Genomic DNA, 19,584 nt, shown 5'->3' with positions numbered 1-19,584 from the left:
TAAAAAACAGATTTTGATCAAAATATAAAAACCCATTATTATAGAGTGGATTGAAATTATGTCTTCACAAAATCTAAAGAAAAAAAAGGGGAATGTGGGGAGCAACTCGGACTGGACTGAGTTACTGGAATTAAGACTTATTCTATGCATCTGCTCTCCCACAATATGGCACTGGGAGAGGAGTAAACAGCTTCTACACAGCTGCCTCTCACCAACTTGACAAGCTGCAGGAGCTGCTCCTGATTGGAGGAGAGCAGCGTGCTCGGCGTGTGGGTAGCAGAGTTGGGATTGGTGGAAGAGGACTATAAAGGAGGAGAGAGACAACATGCACCAGGAACACCTGAGGAACATCTGAGCAGCCCCCGAGAGAGCCGGCCGGTGGTGTGCCGCTCCCCCGTGGAAGTGGGGAAAGTGGCAGGGGGAACCGCCCTTCCACGGAGGTGGAAGGGATCGGCAGCCAACCCGGGGAGGGCCGAGCAGACAAAAGAACAGTGCAGGGTCCTGTGTTGTTCCTCCGCGAAGAGGGGGAGCGACAGGGGAAGGAAGAAGGGGAATGGGGAGGGAAGTATGGTTGTCGTCTTAGAACTGTACCTATGGGACGCCGCCGCGGCTCACTAGGCTAATCCTCCGCCTTGTGGCGCCGGCACACCGGGTTCTAGTCCCGGTCGGGGCGCCGGATTCTGTCCCAGTTGCCCCTCTTCCAGGCCAGCTCTCTGCTGTGGCCAGGGAGTGCAGTGGAGGATGGCCCAAGTGCTTGGGCTCTGCACCCCATGGGAGACCAGGAGAAGCACCTGGCTCCTGCCTTCAGATCAGTGCTGTGCGCTGGCCGCAGCGCGCCGGCCACAGCGGCCATTGGAGGGTAAACCAACGGCAAAGGAAGACCCTTATCTCTGTCTCTCTCTCTCTCACTGTCCACTCTGCCTCTCAAAAAAAAAAAAAAAAAAAAACTGTACCTATGAAATACATGAAATGTAATCCCTTTATATTAACACAAATTTTAAATATCTGCCTTTAAATTATTTTAAATTTGAAATAATTAAGACTAAAAGACATTGCAAAAATAGTACAGAGACCCATATACCCATCACACAGCTTCCTCTGCTGGTGCTTTCTTATACAGCTATACAGAACACACAAGCCAGGAAATGGATATTGATACTTACTGTTAACTAAATGACAGACCTTGCTCAGTTTCATTGCCTTTTCCTGTGCCCTGGGCAATTTAATGTAGCTAACCTCTCTGAACCTCAGTTTACGCATCTGTAGTAACAAGGTATTAAGGATCATCACCAGTTCAGTTCACAGAACGTACAATGATTTGATAAGATAGCACAAGTATAATGCCTACAACAATAGCCGTCAAACAGTAAGAACTTAATACGTGCTCATTATTATCATAGAAAACTTTTGGGATTTCCAGTTTTACTCTCATACTTTCCCTGTGGTCCTTCCTACTTCTCACTAACAGAGATGGCATCTACCACCATGAAGAGTCTGCCTACCCACAAAGGGCAAGAACACTGCAAACATAACAGAATGTGTCCTACTCTGAGCACTGGAAGCAAATATAACTCAAAATTCCTTTTCTTGTGTACACACAGTGATTTTGTTTTAAAAAACTTAGCATTTCCAACAGTGAAATGACTGGGGTGGTGCAACTGACAATGCCTTCTGAAGCCTTTGGGGCAAAAGGAAGTGGATCATTAACTAAAATAGACAAACCTGAAATCAATATCTAAGAACCATCTTATACCATAAATGGATTCGCTTCTCTTTTTTGGGATGGAGATGGGGGGAGGGGATTTAGGTTTGTTTTTGTTTTTGTTTTGCAGTGAGTTTTTTAAAAAAGATTTATTCAGGCCGGCGCTGCGGCTCACTAGGCTAATCCTCCACCTGCGGCGCCAGCACACCGGGTTCTAGTTCCGGTCGGGGCACCAGATTCTGTCCCAGTTGCCCCTCTTCCAGGCCAGCTCTCTGCTGTGGCCAGGGAGTGCAGTGGAGGATGGCCCAAGTGCTTGGGCCCTGCACCCCATGGGAGACCAGGATAAGTACCTGGCTCCTGCCATCGGATCGGCGCGGTGCACTGGTTGCAGCGCGCCGGCCGCAGCGGCCATCGGAGGGTGAACCAACGGCAAAGGAAGACCTTTCTCTCTCTCTCTCACTGTCCACTCTGCCTGTCAAAAAAAAAAAAGAAAAAAAAAAAAGAAAAAAAGATTCATTGATTTATTTATTTGAGAGGCTAAGTAGAGAGACAGAGGGAGAGCGCGAGAGAGCATGCGTGAGAGAGGTCTTCCATCCGCGGGTTCACTCTCCAAATGGCCGCAATGGCCAGAGCTGGGCTGATCTGAAGCCAAGAGTTTCTTTGGGGTCCCCCACACGGTTGCAGGGGTCCAAGTCCTTGGGCCATCTTCCCCTGCTTTTGCAGGCCATCAAAAGGGAGCTGGATCAGAAGCAGAGCAACCTGGACTTGAACCGGTACCCATGTAGGATGCAAGCGCCACAGACGGAGGCATAACCTACCACGTCACAGCGCTGGCCCTGAGTTTTAAAATCATACTTAGATGTTTTTTAAGTTTAACATACTGAATGCAAGCCTGGATAGAGACTGGGGAGTTCAAACCTACTTGTGTCAAAACTCAAGGAAAGTAGGGCTCTTTAAGAGCAGAGCTATTTTTAATAGGTTCTTAAATAGGTCTCTGTAGATGTACTTTCCTACACGTGAGAAAGAACTGCACTTCCACGTAGCCAGTTCCTGGCGTACGTTCCCCACTGGGGGACCGTCTCACTGCGGTGGCCTTTGTACCCATTGTTTGAGTTCAGGCAAGATCTCTCTGGCTTTGGCCCTGACACTGGGACTTATACCAGGACCCAGCGTGCTCTTGGGCCTTACCTCCTTCACAGCCGCATTTTAAGGATATGAATGTTTAATTTATAATAAAGAGAGAAGAATTTCGCTGGGTTTCCCCTTGCTCTGAAATATTCACACCTTGAGAATGGGTGAATGAGAAACCATACTTTAAGAGATTTCCTTTCTTTCTTTTTTGCAAATTAGCTGCATTTTCAAAACCTGCCACCCACAAACTGTCTGAAACACTTAAGTGTCTGCTCTGTTTCCATCAACAGCCATTATTTGGAATCGCTTAAAAGGACGAATAATATAACCACTAATCAGGCAAACAGAGGGGACATCTTTGGTTCATTAGAACACGCAGCTCTCTCTCCTATTCTCTGACAGACCAACCAGGAGTTCTATCTGGATAGCTTCAACTTTGACTTCAGATTCTGGCAGGCACCTCCAATCAGGTGATCTACAGGAACACGACTTGGTGCTAAGGATCATCAGGAAATAATTTCACAAGCATAAGACCTGATCCCTTCCACGCCACATGTATCAACTAAGCAACCTATAAGCCTGAGCTTCCTAACTCGATCCGAGAAAGGACTTGGGAATATGGAAAAATATTTTTTAATTTATAAAAATATACCAAAATGGGACAGGTATGTTTGGCCTGGTGTTTTAAGACACTCCTGGCCCACAATGGAGTTTAGGTGCCTGGTTCAAATTCCGGCTCTGCTTCTGATGGCAGCGTCCTGCTGACTCGCACACCTGGAAGACAGGCGGGTAAGGGCTCTAGTACTTGGGTCCCTGCCAGCCATGTGGGAGATCTGGATTGACTCCTGGCTTCCAGCTTCATCCCGGCCCAGCCTTGGCTGTTTAGGGCATTTAAGGAATAAACCAGTGGATGGGAGATCTTTCTGTCTGTCTGTCTCTCTTTCCGTCAAATAAATAAATAAACAATAAATGAAAACTAAGCTATGCCAAACAGATCAAACCTTGATTTCCTACTGGAATACCAGGAAGATGCTGTCAGCTTTGTGGGCACAATCCTTGTCCGGTTCTCCCCTTTTCTCAACATGAACATATGCTTCCCTTAAAATGACTTCTTTTTTCCTACCCCGGGTGTTATGCAAGATCCCTGCTTATTTTGGCGATGGAAACAAAATAAGAAGAGCCACCCAGAGTTCTCCATTCCAAAGGGAGGAGCTTCCCAAGAAAAGCAAAGTTTTGCTGTTGTATTTCTTTTCAGCACTGCCAAGGAGCAGGCGGCGTCCTTTGGTGCGGAAATCCAGTACAGTGCAGACGAGGGAGCTGGTGCTAAAATACCCACTGGAACCGTGAATGGCAGGTGTGGGCAGGCACTGTCTATCGGTTCATGATCACTTAGTGCCTGTAAAAAACAGGAACTGGCGCAAAAAAAAAAAACCATGAGGAGTGAGGCAGTTAGGGAGGCCCACTATGCCAGAAAAAAAAAAAAAGTGTTTTTCAAAAACAAACCATGAGGAAAGGAGGAGGAGCTTTTTAATTCCAAGAGCGCCCAGGAAGAGCCAAACTCAGACCGGGAAGGCAAACCTGGACGGGCCTGGGGGAGACCTTGAAAATCTAAGGAGGGGCTGTGCAAGAAAAACAGAAAGGCTTGCATTTGGGATATTGGTTTCAATGAGGAAAGGTGAATGCCAAAAGCAGTGTAAGAATGAAGCCCTCACATAATAGATCTCTGTGAGCGGCGCTGTCTGCAGATGCCGGCGATGGTGATCTAAGCCTCACACTTGGACGGGCTGTGTGACGGCAGCCATGATATATAAAGTAAGACCCAAGTGCCAAAGTTTTGATTTAGCCAAGCGACCGGGGCTGTTTTTGTTGGGTGGAGGAGGCGGGTTTTTTTTTTTTTTTTTTTCACCGAGCGAAGAATTACGGTAAACATCTGCTCACCATGACCACAGAAGAGGTGGTTGTTTTCATGCAAGGTCATCTTAAAGGAATACATTTAATTAATAAAATCACACAGCCATGGGAGCCAACCTTCCAATGAGAGTGCTCACTTCTATCCACAGACCTATTCAATAAGGAAGCACTTAATCGAGAAAGTCTCCCAACGTTGCCATTAAGATTTCTTGGGGACCTCAGATGTGGGGTAACTCTTTCCCATGGAGGGATGCCTGAAAATCCAAGCAGATAACACTTCTTATCTCGTTCTGTAGGCGGCTGTTTCCCACAGGGTCTCTTGCTCTATTAGTAAGACTTTATTATAATTCATATATTATTTATGTAATGAAAGCCCCATTTAAAAAAGATAGAAATTAATGTTCGAATGGGTTGAAATCTTGACCTCACATATAAACGTCGCAGAGTACATCTCTGTGTCAAACAGCCTCTTTGAAAATGGCTATAAAAATTAATATGATCCAGAACAGTTTGGATTTTTAACAATTCCTTATTTGGTTCTTCTTTTATGAAGGCACGGGATAGTAGGGAAGTGAGCAGGAAACCAAATTATTCATGCTGACTGTCACTCAGATCCATTCAGTGAGAGCCCAGAATGTCCCTTTACCTTTCAACAACTGGCCATAAAGCCCTCCAAAACAGGAGTCACCTGCAATTATTGCATACTGCTTCCAGTTAATTAAAAAAGAATGATTCATAAAGTCCCAACTTCCATTCTGAGTTAAGCAAACCTCTGCATCTGCCTACAATATTAGAAGAGTCTTGTTGGGGCCAGCGCCGTGGCTCACTTGATTAATCCTCCGCCTGCAGCGCTGGCATCCCATATGGGCGCCGGGTTCTAGTCCCAATTGCTCCTCTTCCAGTTCAGCTCTCTGCTGTGGCCCTGGAGGGCAGTGGAGGATGGCCTAACTGCATGGGAGACCAGGAAGAAGCACCTGGCTCCTGGCTTCGGATTGGCACAGCACCGGCCGTTGTGGCCATTTGGGGAGTGAACCAACAGAAGGAAGACCTTTCTCTCTTTCTCTCACTGTCTAAACTCTACCTGCCAAATAAATAAATAAAAATCTAAAAAAAAAGTTTTCTAGATTCAGAAAAGCCAGTATTAAATAAACTAGGTGCTACTGATGAATGAAAGTAAACAACTAGGTCTCCTATCTCCAGCCTCTGGTCATGCCAATATGAACCATCGACAAGATCCAAGGATCACTAAAAGTTACAGATTTTTCTCTGTTTGGTTTCTCTAATTCCCATGGTACTAGCACATGAAATTCCTGACGGCCAGACTTCAACACGTGCATTCAAAGAATAAACATTAAATTTACCAACTACAGATATTCCAATGGTTGCAAGATTAGACAGGATCTTAGTTGTTGGAACAGTTCTAAGAGCAACCTAGGAGCCTGGGAGTAGGCCTCTGGGGGTGCTTAAACTTCTCTACCCAACAGTCTTTAACAAAAATCTATTCATCACCTCCTAAAAATATGTTCCAATGAGGCCCTGGATTGGATTTAGTTCCCCTCCTTATCTGCAGTTTCACTTTCCTTGATTCTGGTAATCTGTGGTCAACTGTGAGACAAAAGTCTTAAGTGCAGAAATAAACAATTCATAAGTTTCGAGTTAACTTTTATTACTTAAAGTTGTAAAAAGTTATATTGTTATGCTTGTACTGTTTTATTATTGTTGTTCGTCTCTTAGTGTGCTGATTTATATAAAGTAAGCTATCACAGGTATAGATGTGCAGGAACAAAGCTGAGGATACACCCGTACTATCCACAGAGGGGAGATGCTGTAGATGGTAGTAGTCACAGTTTTGGGCGTCCACTGGGGTACTGGAATGTATCCTCCTCAGATAATAGAGTATTGCTGTATCTAGTAATTATTTAAAAGTAAATTATCTAGTTGTTACATAGCCATTTACGTACACTTACTTGTGTGAAAGCACTTCAAAAAGTTTGTGGAAAATGGAGTTAAAAGAGAAGTTAAATTCGGGCTCAAAGGAGCTTTGAAATCGATGCGTATCAGGAGTCTTCAAAAAGCTCATGGAAAAAGTACATTATGAAAAATTATGCATAGATTTGAAAAAATTTGCATCAAAATCAACTTACCTCTCACTTCCACTTTCCATGAATTTTTGAAAGCACCCCTGTATTGAAGGTGACACCAGCATTACAGGATATGGTAAGTGGCTAGTTGAGTGTGTGTGTGTGCCCACATGTAGCTAAGTGTGTGGGGTGAGGTGGCATCTTACGAATGTCACCCATCCCTGACAGAATCGTGGGGGGTCACTCACACAGATCCCAGGGCACACTGGGTCTGGTGCATGTTGCTTGTGTTGACTTGTCTGTTCACTTTCCACAAGGCTACGTGTTAGTGCTGGGAAAGGAGAGAAGGGAAGCAGAGGTGGAGCTGCAGCCAGCAGACACGTTCTTGATACCTCAACTGCCCTTAGCATAGGAGGAGCCATTAGGGAAGAAAGAGTTGGGACCACAGAGGCCCATCGGTATTTAATAACCATCAATGTCTGCAGCTGTCAACAAAGCCAGCCTGAATATCACCCACCAATCCCCCACCACAATCAACAGACATTTCGACAGACTTCGCTATCAGAGGCCACAATGGTAAGAACTAGAACACAACACGTACCACTACACTAAATTACGCCTAAGTACAAATGCGAGACCTCCATCATATATGTATAATAGACAGATTAAAGCAGCTATAATTTTCAAGCCTCAAAAGAAAATTCCAAGCTTTTCGGTCTATTCCCAGTGAAAGATAGTGTGATGAATGTCATAATAAAAAATAACTTAGGAGGAGGAAATAATTCTTTATGCTTTTTAAATTTTCCTTATGAAACGCATCATTTTAACGTAATCCATTTCAATGTACTTATCCATAAATGTAAATTTGTTTTGATAAAATGAAGAGGCTTTTAATCCAAATTGCACAGTGATGCTTCCACACTGATCTGTTATAACTTAGTAATCAGAGTTAACAGACTGCCTAATTAACCAAGTCGTCATGTGCCAAGATCCAAATATGGGATGAATTGTGGGCCAAGGAGAAAATATGATGGACATGAAAATTATTAATTCAGGGAAGCATTAAAAGCATGTGTAGTTAAAGTTCCTTACTAAATCTCACCATCTTTAGTGTCTTCCACTTTTACAATATAACTAATATGTGAAAATGAACAAAACAAATTACATTCTACTCAGGGCACACAGAAAAATATTTCTTACATCAACTAGTTAAACCGACATAACTAAATTCATTTTTAAGCTTGTGACAACCGAAGAGGTAAAAACCATAGCTGCTTCCCGACAGCTACAAGTAACATCTGTGAAGGGCTGTGGGGCCAGGACCACCGTCCCTGCTGCACGTGGCTGGAGATGTTTGGTCACCGCCTCAGTGCTAACCTAAATAAATAACCTAAAAATAAGGTACCGTTTTTATTCTCCAGAACCAGATAACAAAATCAAGGCTCAGAATATTTCTTTGCCCCTAAGAATCTATGAATAAACAACCTTCCAAATATTGGGGGAAGTGATTTTAGCAATTCCACTATTTAACTTGTCCAGATTTCTCTATCAATTTATTATGAACTGATTAGGAGGCAGAAGACAAGGGCTAACTGAAAGATGCCAAGGGCTCACCTGTACAGACACCTTCCACCAGCAGCTCATCACTCCCATCACTTACACTGCTGATGGGACCTGGAAGACACGTCGCTTCCACTGGGCTGACATACTTTACAAGCCAGTTTCCCTAGGTAATTCAAAGTCTGGATGTAACAGAGAATTTATCGGTAGACTAACGACGTTTAAGTCCATCAATCCCACCTTTCTCCCCTTGGCTGCCTGACCACATTCCTGTTTATGTGTGGACACTACACTTGTTGTCTCATTCCTGGGAAGTCTTCCAATGTCCCTCCAGCAACCCCTCCTCAACCCCAGCAGCGTTCTTGTAGCTTCTCTGTCACCTAATTATAACTGACCTTTCTGTCTAGCTAGAGATAGAAGGATGCTGAAACCAAATACCTTGCCTTAGGACGCCAGTGACAGACGGCAGGTGGATGGGTGGATAGGAGGATAAAGAAGAGGAAAGCAGGTAGTGAGTGAACTCCAGGCTCCTCTAGTGTAAGGTATGGCAGTATTTCTCAATCAGAGCCCACATTCGAGGTAGCGAAGCCACTGGAGATGTCCCAGTGTTAGGAAGACAATGTTGTGAGAAAAACCCTCCTAGATGGCTTTTAGTTGTAGGCTAGCCGGAGTGGGTTCTATCCACCCTGCAAGTTCCATGTATTTGCCGTGCATCAAGGATGTTGTCTTACACAGCAGACACACACAGTCCCATTCCCAGAATTCTGCCCCTTTCCTCTGAAACCAGCACCCCTCTCACCTACTTTTCACTGTTCTGTGTAGACCACACACCACCCGCTGGCTATGGAGACAGGCCAAGTGTGCCATCACACCTCCTGCCACCCAGTCCTGCCCCAGTCCCAGAGAAAAGCTTCAGCGACAGGCACAGGGCACACAGCAGACCAATCACTGAGGAAGGAAAGAGTCTGCTGCTGGGGATGAGATGAAAACAGATTCATGAATGCTTATCTGGGAAACACTTTCATGAAAGAATCCAACATGGAGCACAGCACAGCCGAGAGATGGAGACTGAAGCTCCGTGGGGAGAGGTGGACCTTCTGCTCCGGATGTCCCGAAGCTGGTCCTACCATCCGACTTTCCAGCATCCCTTAGAACCAGAGATCTCCCAAGTTTTGCAGGCAGTGTTCAAAGTAGCCTATTCTCTGCATTAACTACAGATTTTGATACTTCAAACCCCTTACGTAAAAATCACTCATTTGTGGTCCCTTGGAACTGGCTTTCCTGTATTGTTTCAAGCTGAATATTTTAGTAACGCCTGAAGTTCGAAATCCTTGGCCTACTGCACGTCAATCTGTAATTCTACTGCCCGAGAAACTGAAGGTCTCTGACTCTCTTAGCCAGGGCCACCACTCAGTACCTCAGATCCTTCACCCAGGTGGATAAATAGAAAGGCTCCAGGTGAGTGCTCCCCAAATCTTGTTCCCCCCCTTTTTTTTTTGACAGGCAGAGTGGACAGTGAGAGAGAGAGAAAGGTCTTCTTTTGCTGTTGGTTCACCCTCCAATGGCCGCTGTGGCCGGCGCGCTGCGGCCGGCGCACCGCGCTGATCCGATGGCAGGAGCCAGGTGCTTCTCCTGGTCTCCCATGGGGTGCAGGGCCCAAGCACTTGGGCCATCCTCCACTGCACTCCCTGGCCACAGCAGAGGGCTGGCCTGGAAGAGGGGCAACTGGGACAGAATCCGGCGCCTCGACCGGGATCAGAACCCAGTGTGCTGGCACCACAAGGAAGATTAGCCTAGTGAGCTGCGGCGCCGGCCGAGTGCTCCCCAAATCTAAAGGGGCATTCTGCACCTTCTGGCTGGGAAAAGCCCGAGGTAGCGAACGGATGCTTTGGGAAGGAGACCCTCTCGCCAGCCACACTTTTTCACACAGGTGATTGAGTGGAACAAATCAATTGTTGGGTGGTCAGAGGCTAATCTGAGATCAAATGCGGGCTACAGAGATGAGGTTAATTAGAATAATGGACCAGAGAAAAATGACTCAAAGACCTAGAGGAAATGTCTTAACAGGCACATCCAACTGGAGGTGGAAGGATGCCAATGCAGCGGTTGTCCTTGTTCCTCACACTGGCGCAGTCTTGGCTGTTCCCATAGCTCTTGCATTAACAGGATTTGCAACAGCCGAGTAGGATCACTGAGGTCCCAAGGCTCAACATGCAGCAGACGGGCAGCACCAGGATGGAGACCCTATGTCGCAGCAAGACAATGCCTACCTGTCCACACCCCAACAAAACATTCGCGTGGGGAAGACCCAGTGGCACAGCGGTACAGCCAGGTCACCAGAGCAAGGAAGTTTCCGGTTCAAATCACAGCTCTGGGCCTTCCACACAGAGGAATCTTTGTGAGTCATTTAACTCCCCACCTCGGTTTCCTCATCTGTAAAATGGGCCTTTAGGATATAATTACCTCACAGAGTTATTTTGAGTTAACAAACACCCAGTGCTTAGAATCAGGTCTGGCGGATACCTAATTCTCAGTAAATACAGAGATGAGACAGCAGATGCTTCAGAAGCCAGAGTGTTTCTCTGAATGACTGCTCTCGGCTGGAATTCTCAGGTTTAGCTTTTGCATGAGCTTAGACAGCTCCCCTTCTTCTCACTCAATTTTAAGGGAGAAAGAGGAAATCATATATGCGGGGTATTAGTAATAGTATGAAATGCAAATTATTCTAGGTACACATATTTAAATGAACCCAAGAAGGCCGGAGCGGGACTTATTCTAGAGTAAATGCAGAGACTGCCGTGGTTAGGGAGGGGACATGAAGTTGGAAGGATTAAATGACTTGGGACAGATATGGATGAAGATGAGGCACAGGCTCCCAGCACACCAGGGGTACAGGCCACTGGCACTAAGAGACGCAACCCAGCACACCTGGACCAGTGTCACCGGCCCCAGGAGGCCACTGCCCCAAACCAGACCATGAGGATATAACAAAAGATCAATACACTGCAGGGGAGGTGTCCCAGCAAGCTCCCAGGGCTTCCTGCAGATCCTCAGGCACCAGGGCACTGGGGAGACGGCAGGGTAAGGTCCAGGAGCCTGCCAGGGTCCCATGCACGCAGCCCTCCCAAGTCTCCGATCGCATGGATCTGCTTCCCTTTTCGGGGATTATTATTTCAATTTCTGAAATAATACTGGAGACAGGTGTTATGTATTTTTGGAGATGCAGAAAACTTGGATGTTAGCTACCCAGAAGCTTCCTTGGAGTCCAGCAAAAGCTCTTCTTTATTTGGTCACTCACCTTGCCTGACATGTGTTAGATTTTATCTCTTTCTTTACTAAAAATGACACAGAGAACCAAAGTTGATGGCTTCAACCCTATCTTAAGCATGTATTGTTATTTTTTTTTTATTTGACAGATAGAGTTAGACAGTGAGAGAGAGACAGAGAGAAAGATCTTCCTTCCATTGGTTCACCCCCCACTGGCCACTACAGCTGGAACTGCGCCAATCTGAAGCCAGGAGCCAGGTGCTTCCTCCTGGTCTCCCATATGGGTGCAGGGTCCAAGCACTTGGGCCATCCTCCACTGCCCTCCAGGAGCACAGCAGAGAGCTGGACTGGAAGAGGAGCAACCGGGACTAGAACCTGGCACCCATATGGGATGCCGGCAGCACAGGCGGAGGATTAACCAAGTGAGCCATGGCTCCAGCCCCGCTATGTTTATAAGTTGAAAGGGTATAATTAATAACATAAATGATCACTTTAATGTCTTAGGTAACACCTTTTATTCAACAAGTCATTTCATAAGAATATGTGGCTTGATATATTTCAACCTTTTCCACCGAAAATAAAAAGTTATGTGATACAAAGAGAGTTGGGCCCTTATCTGTGCTTTAGCCTTTTTCTTTTTCTTTCTGTTGAGAGGCATAGAGACAGAGCCCCGATTACTGTTTCACTCCCCCAGAGGCCTGCAACAGCTGGCTGCCAAAGCTGGGAGCTGGGCATGCTGAGCAGGTTTCCCACTGGGGTGTCAGGGACGCAATTACGTCAGTCATCACTGGTGCATCCCAGACTCGCATTGGCAGGAAGCTGGAGTCTTGAGTAGAGATGGGGCTTGAACCTAAGTACTCCAGTGTGGAGTAAGGGATGTGGGACATGGGCACCTTAACTGCCAGGCTAAATGCCTGCTTCTTCCCGTGCTTTAACTTTTACATCACAAAATCACAATGAATAACACATGTCAACCACTGACATGCTGGAACAATACAGCACAAATAATAGACCATCGTCTTTAAGCAGGTGAAAGAAATTGGTGTTCACAATGAAAGATATTTATATCTCATTCCTTTCCACCTATATAGGCTTGGATTTTCAATCAAAAGAGGAGTGTGTGAATTTTCAGGACAGATATATCTAGTGTACTTTTAAAAAATAATGGAGAGAACTTATAGAAATTTAAAACGCTTTCCACTGCAAGGCAGATATCAAACCAGCTCTGATTATCTTAAAGGTGAACCAAATCCCCAACAAGATGGCTTACTGACAGGGCAGCACCTTAAACTCCACATTTCCAAGGTTTTGCGGATGTGGGTCAGGCTTCAAACTCTAAGGCATCCCAGTGGGTGAGGTACACAGCTTGTATTATCTGAGACAGGGCATTAAGTATCCAACAGCCAACAAGCCAACACTCAGAAAACAAACTACCCCAGTGTTGGCTCAGTTTTTACTTTCTAGTTTTCAGGTCAATGCAGCACCTGACGCATGAGCACCTACAGTGAGGAATCAACATTCTTTGCTATCTCTGCCACCTCTAATGTGGAGATGGCAAGAAAACTCAAGAGGAATTTCATTGGCTGCTATGGTTTGAATATGATTTGGGCACCTGAACTCATGCAGGAATTTGGTTCTCAAAATCTCACGTTAACAATCCTAAGAGGGTAGAAATTTAATCCCATTATGGTGTTTAGAGGTAAGACTCTTGAGAAGTGATTAGATTGTAATAGATCATTAGGATGGAGCCCCCAAAACTGAATCCTGGTGGTTTTGCAATGAGGAAGCATCCACACGGAGACAGGTGTAGACAGAAACACACTGTCTCTTGCCTGGGAACGTCCTGTGCTACCTCAGGACTCTGGAAGCAAGAACGTCATCATCAGAGGCTGAACCAACAGAGCCACCTGACCTTAGATGGTGAAAATCCAGAATCATGAACTAAAACAAGCCCCTTTTCTTTATAAAGTGAGCCTGCCTTGCGTATTATAATGTGGGCAGGTTGACAGATATACCAGCACAGCTCTTGAGAGTGTTTACTGATTTTTCTAAATCAACAGCACAGTTATTCTATTCAGGGTCCTGGGCAAAGCATTCTACAGGTATCATTTAACCCTTGTAAGAACACTCTGAGATGGGTAATACTGCTATGAAACTGAGACCCAGAGAAACAAAATAATCCAACCAAGGACAACCAGCTAGTGAATGAGAGCACTAGGATTTGAGCTTGGAAGCCAACGTTGTTAATCAACCTCCACCTCCAGCCCCAATATGATTTAGGACCAAATGCAAATGATTCTGTCTTCATGCGGAAGATGATGCACAGCCCCTTCCAAGCGGAAGGAGTGGAACGCTCCCAGAGAAAACCCAAGGGTGGTCCCCCATTCCTACAGTAAAGGTGATGACTCCCTCACCCAGGTACAGCCCTGCAAACAGAGAAATTCACAGGGACACCCCCAACTGTACACGGACTGATTCAACAAAGCCTGACTGTGCGCGTGCCTGTCACATCCCAGGCACTGTGAGCACCAGGAAAGCCACAAAGAATGAAACCGACCTGCTACTTGCTACTTATCTGGTCGAGAGGTGTGTTCACCAAGTGACAGAGGTGGTAATCAATGAAACAAACAAGAGCAAGAATACTGAGAATGGGGTAGGGCCATTCCTTTAACATCAGCAGTCGGCAAAGAGCTCCCCAAGGAGATGGGGTTGGAACTGGGCACTGATGGGTTGTGAACAGGAGTGCTGGAGCACACTGAGCTCAGTCCATGCCGACTCCTCGATGGTCCAGGGGCAAGGACGGGGTGTGCCATCAGCGCACAGTGAGGGTGTTTATGGAAAATATTGCAAACTAAGTGGCAGAAGCGCAATTTCCAAGAGTCTTTTGAACAGGCAGGCTCTTCAGGCCACTATCGCTACAGAGCGGGCCCGGTCAAAGCAGTGTCAGTGGGATGCAGACCCAGGACCCGGCCCAAGGAAGGCTCGGCGCAGCCTCCCTGAGGCGGAGTCCCTGTTCACGAAGTGATCGCTGCAGGATCCTCACTACAGGTGGGTAAGACTCCCACCCGTGTCACTCAACAGTGCTGGAGAACTCAAGAGACAGGCACGGTCCCAAAGCCACCACTGCGACCCAATCTTTGGGACACGCTGTCAACCACCCCATCCACGATCTTTGCCACAGTGATGCAGCAGCTTCTGTACGTGGGGGACACTGTCCTTTGAGGGCCAATCCTAAGAAAATGTGTGGGCACCCAGGGCCTGCTGTGCACAGTCAGCACAGAAGCAGAGAAAGGGCACGAGGCAGAAGACTGACATCATGCAGCAACAGCCTGCACAAGCGAAACCCTACGGTGTCAGATCATCATCAGCGGTGCCAACTTGAAAGCAGTTAGTGGATTCTGCTTGCGAGGCAAGCCCACGGTCTGCGTAAGTCAAAAACGGAACAGACAAAGAACTGCACATCTCTGGGAGAAGGCGTCAACACGGGACCCAGAGATCTGAGCTCCGGCAGCGGAGGTGGCCACTCGTACACAGGGCTGCGGCCATCTTGGAACATGGACAGGAGGGCCACCTCCCCAAGCCTCTGCTAGAGTTCACAAGGGAACGCCAGGGGAGAAGCCCTGGGCTGGGAAACAGACATCGTCCACCAGGAAGACATCCACCAACGCAACAGCCAGAGGATGCTAAAGGGGCCTGGACGACAGGGACCTCAACCACCTCACCTGGGGTGCCCAGGGCAACATGCCCATGCGCATTCACCGCATGCCAGGGCCTTTGGGAAGTTCTTTCAACGTCTCACTCACTCCTCACAGTCAGCCTGCTCCTATGATTGTCCCTATTTCCCATCTGAGGTGGCTGCGGGCCAGAAAGGTTGAGTAACCAGCCCAGGGTGGCTCAGGCAGCAGGTGGAAGAGGTGGGACTTGAATCTAAGGCCTGCAGGGCAGAGCAGGCACTCTTCGGCAAGCTACTTCGCGGCACCCACAGCAGGAATGCACTCTGTGCTTGAGAACGTGTTCACACATTTCATGGACATCATCACAGGCCAGCAGAGGCAGAGAATACATTCTAAAGCACAGGGGAATGGTTCAGCCCAGGTCTTGGAGCTGTCCTAAGAACAGAGGAACAGTGAGAAGCCATCAGCGAGGTGCTGTGCACTTACTGGGGCTAACAGCCGCGGGTACAAGTGTGCACATAGCCAGGAACCTCACACTGGTCCTCAGGCCTGACACGAGCATGTATCCATGGGAAGAAAACACTGTGGTGTATGTACAGCTCTGAAATTTAATGTATAGTGCTCTTGGGGGGGGGGGGCGGGGGACGTATTGCTTAGGTTTGCCACGGCACTTTTAGTAAGGATGCTGTGGTCCTACGGTATTTACTGAGATGTGTATCTCTGCCGGGAATCACACAGGCTGAAGCTCTAACATGTGTAAAACAAACAACACGTGCGTCAACAGAACACACTAGGGAGTCACTGAAAATTTAAAAACACGTAAGAAAAATCACCGTCATGATTTTGTGTAAGGAACCACAACTGACACTCAGTAACCAGCCCCCTTTTCCTCCTTAGTATTAGTGTCCAGCATGTACCCGGGACACCCACCTGCTCAAGTTAAAGGCTTCGTTTTCTAGACGCCCTTACAGGGAGGGGTCGCTAACGGGACGGCGGCAGAAGACCCGGGGGAAAGTTACCGGGAGAGCTCTTTCAAGAGGTCTGCCTCAACGGGTAGGACTACTCTTGTGTTGCTGGAATGTCAGGCTGTTTCCTTCAGGATGCAGAGGCGATGGCCAGAGAGCCAGCAGCCACGCCGTGACCTTGAGAGTGCAGCAACACCACCGAACAGGTGAAAGAGGAGGAAGGCACACCACTCTCGCCAGATGTCTTCATGAGAGAGATGTTCAAGCAACTTTTTTGGGCAGTCGTTATCTGTTACTAGAAAATCATTCTTATCTGATAGAATGATAGGAAAACATGTCTACACGATGACTTTCAGGAAGAAAAATAAAAAACCTAGAAAATTCGTGGATCGGGATTTTATTCCTCCTCTATTCCCAAAGCTGTTTGTTTGGGTCTGACTTTTTCCCTTAATGAGCACTGCTGGTCTGGGGCAGCGTGTTTGCCTAACCTGTCTCTATGTTTTGACATGCACGACTTGTGAAATTCAAACATACTTGTAGACATCCAAAGCATTATTATTTATTAAGGCCTGTATTAAAGGTGGAAGATCTTAAAGCACGCTCAGATTCTGATGATTAAAGGAAATTTAATCGCTCTTCATTGGCATTTGATCTTTAGCCTGCCATAATCTACCCCGTATATCCCTTCATCCATATTTGATACTAAAAAGACATTTCAACAGCTTGTCCATCAACTGTAAAAGAGAAGGAACCGGCAGACAAACCACATTACTCAGAAAATAAACGCGCTTTTCCCCACACTCATTTAGCTCATGAAAGCCCAATGTGATTAAAAAGGTGAAGAAGGCACACTCCTCGAAGTGAGCCAGAATGACTATACGGAGCCGTGCGTGCGCAGCGTGGAAACGTTCAAAGCGTTTTCAAATACATTTTATCTGGTTTCAACTTCGCAGCTATGCCCTGCAAGGTATGCGAGGCAGGAGTGTATTTTACGGCTGTTTTTTCCAGAGAGATGGACTGCTCGGAGACAGAGCCACTAGCAACCCAGAGAGGTGTCCGGGTTACAGGTTCCTCCCCCTGCTTTGATGCAACAGGTTACAGGCGGCCTTCACGTTGAATATGGCTCATGGCCCCTGTTTGTGAACAAGGGCTCCCAGGAGCACAGTCACACCTGTTGGTGTGTGCACTGGACATGGCTACTTCTGTGCTACGAGAGCAGAGCTGGCTAGTCGCTAGAGAGACTGCACAGCCAAGAAGGTGAGCATACCGAGAGTCTACCAACCCTGCCTAGGTCACCTTCCTACCAACAAGATCAAGTTATGGACTCTTCATAAAACAACAAAGCCAGTGGGGGGCGGGGAGCAACATATACACGAGATGCCCAAGAGCTTCTGGCAGTGCTGCCTGTTAATGAGATCAGCCACTGTTCGCTATGGGATCACCAACTACTGCATCGCCTGCCCAGGAGGAGGGCAATTCTTTGGCCGAATATGGTGTCGGTGGTGGTTGCCACTTACCCTGAACTTGTAACGTGTCTCAGAGCCATAAAAAACCTGGAGTCACAGGTAGGGGGCATGCATAACGCCACAGGACCGCAACACACCGAGAGACACTGAAAGCAAAAAGAAAAGGCGAGGTTAAGAGAATGTGCAGGCTGTGATGCTACACAGAAGATACAGACGCACAAGCCTCGGCCTTCCCGGCTGCACGCCACTCTGAACCTCAGCACAGAGTCGTGAGTCCAAGTGCGATCTTGTTCCCTCCCTTCAAGACCCAGCATTCGGCCTAGTGCGTTATAACCTGAGTTCAGTACAGAATTACAGTAGAAGGATAGAAACTCCCAGTCTTGACGGCACTACCACTCACTTAGTGTCCTTGAACTTGGCAAAATGTCCTATTTCTTAGGCTAAGTTCTCATAATATGAACACACTGTGAGAAATAAGGGTGTGAAGCCCCATGAGGCCAGATGATGACTTTAAGTTTTGGTCTTTTAGCCTCTCCCAGTGCATCCCATAGAAGCAGCAGGGGACACGCACGCACGCCTCTCCCCAACCCCAAATCAATAAATGGACAAGCTCTCTCCTGTCAGCCCCACCCCCCTGTAGCTGCCTGTGAGATGCAGAAGATGTACCACGGCCTCCTCATGGTTGCAGCACTGCACGTGCTAGGACTGCACGCCTTCCTGCCCGAGTTGGGTTATTAGTAGACCATTTACCAAATCTAATTCCAAGGAAGTTCAAGTTGCTGGTAAACAAGTCAACTCATCCCCCAAGCACTTTCAGAAAGGTTTTGCGCGACGCTGTCAGTAGCAAGGTTTCCCAGGCCAGCTCTTTTCTGTACAGATCCTTGAGAAGATAATGCCACCCAGAAGGCCCTTGGGATTACAGAAGGGACTCTCTCACATCAGAAAACGCAACCACAGAAAGAGGTGACAGCATGCAGTGCAGGATGTGTGTGGTTCTCTTTCAACAGCAAACCCAGTCACTACGCTGTGAGTGTGCATGCCTCCAAACCCAGTCACACGGAGCAGCTGAAACTGAGAAGGAGCTCCATGAAGTTTTCTGATTCGAATAGTCACATCTCTCCAGAAACTCCGTGCGCTGTCCGTCTGTCCACCAGAGCTCAGGAGAGAGTTAAGAGATGGTACTTCCAGAGGGTGTCTCCCATAGATCCGAGATAAATTCAGGCCATGTTTGTCCACAGTGTGCTTTCTAGGTGTTGGTTGTCTCGTGTCCCTAACCTGTGTGCTTATGTATCATGGCTTAAAAATCTTCATTCACTTATGATGTGCTGTGTTGGCATTATTCCTCTGAAACAAGGCAGCTTAGGACTCTGATAAGAATGCATCAAATATACTTTTTAGGATAATTTCAGGCAGCAAAGGCTGTAATTGTTCAAAGTTAATTGGTGAACTCATTAATGAACAACTGCCACCCCGGGAGAGGGGACCACTGTCATCGGCTCATCAGAGTAATGAGATAACAAAGTTAATGATATTGTCTGCAGTGGACTTCCACTTCCTCCCGCTCGGTCTACATTTGCGAACACTGCTTCCGCCACCCCGGCCTGTGTGTGCTGCTCTTCACAAACACTGCTCGTGGTGGACTCCTCGCGTGGAAGTCAGCACATCCCAGCCTTCACATCAGGGCAAAGCAAATGGAAAACTTTTCGGCCCTTTATTATCTACTTGTAAAATGTTATAAGCCTGTAAACTAGTTAATTTATGAGCCGTGCTAATAATTTGCTCACACTTGATCGCAGGTTTCACAAATACAGTTTGCAGGGATGTGGG

General features: G+C 47.0%; 1 protein-coding gene across 7 annotated transcripts in view; it reads right to left on the bottom strand.

The window, feature by feature from the left end:
• FOXP1 (forkhead box P1) overlaps positions 1-19,584 on the bottom strand; it is a 464,888-nt gene that overhangs the window by 387,017 nt on the left and 58,287 nt on the right. For all 7 annotated transcript variants that reach the window (XM_070050577.1, XM_070050597.1, XM_051852212.2 and 4 more), the window contains one exon: positions 17,809-17,903. The gene's annotated coding sequence lies outside the window, so the exon portion shown is untranslated. Of the gene's footprint in view, positions 1-17,808; positions 17,904-19,584 lie in introns of those variants that run through there.

Source organism: Oryctolagus cuniculus, chromosome 10 (genome assembly GCF_964237555.1).
Source record: "Oryctolagus cuniculus chromosome 10, mOryCun1.1, whole genome shotgun sequence".
Classification (NCBI taxonomy): domain Eukaryota; kingdom Metazoa; phylum Chordata; class Mammalia; order Lagomorpha; family Leporidae; genus Oryctolagus; species Oryctolagus cuniculus.
Note: the sequence above shows the minus strand (reverse complement) of the source record. Positions and strands in the feature narration are given on the sequence as shown.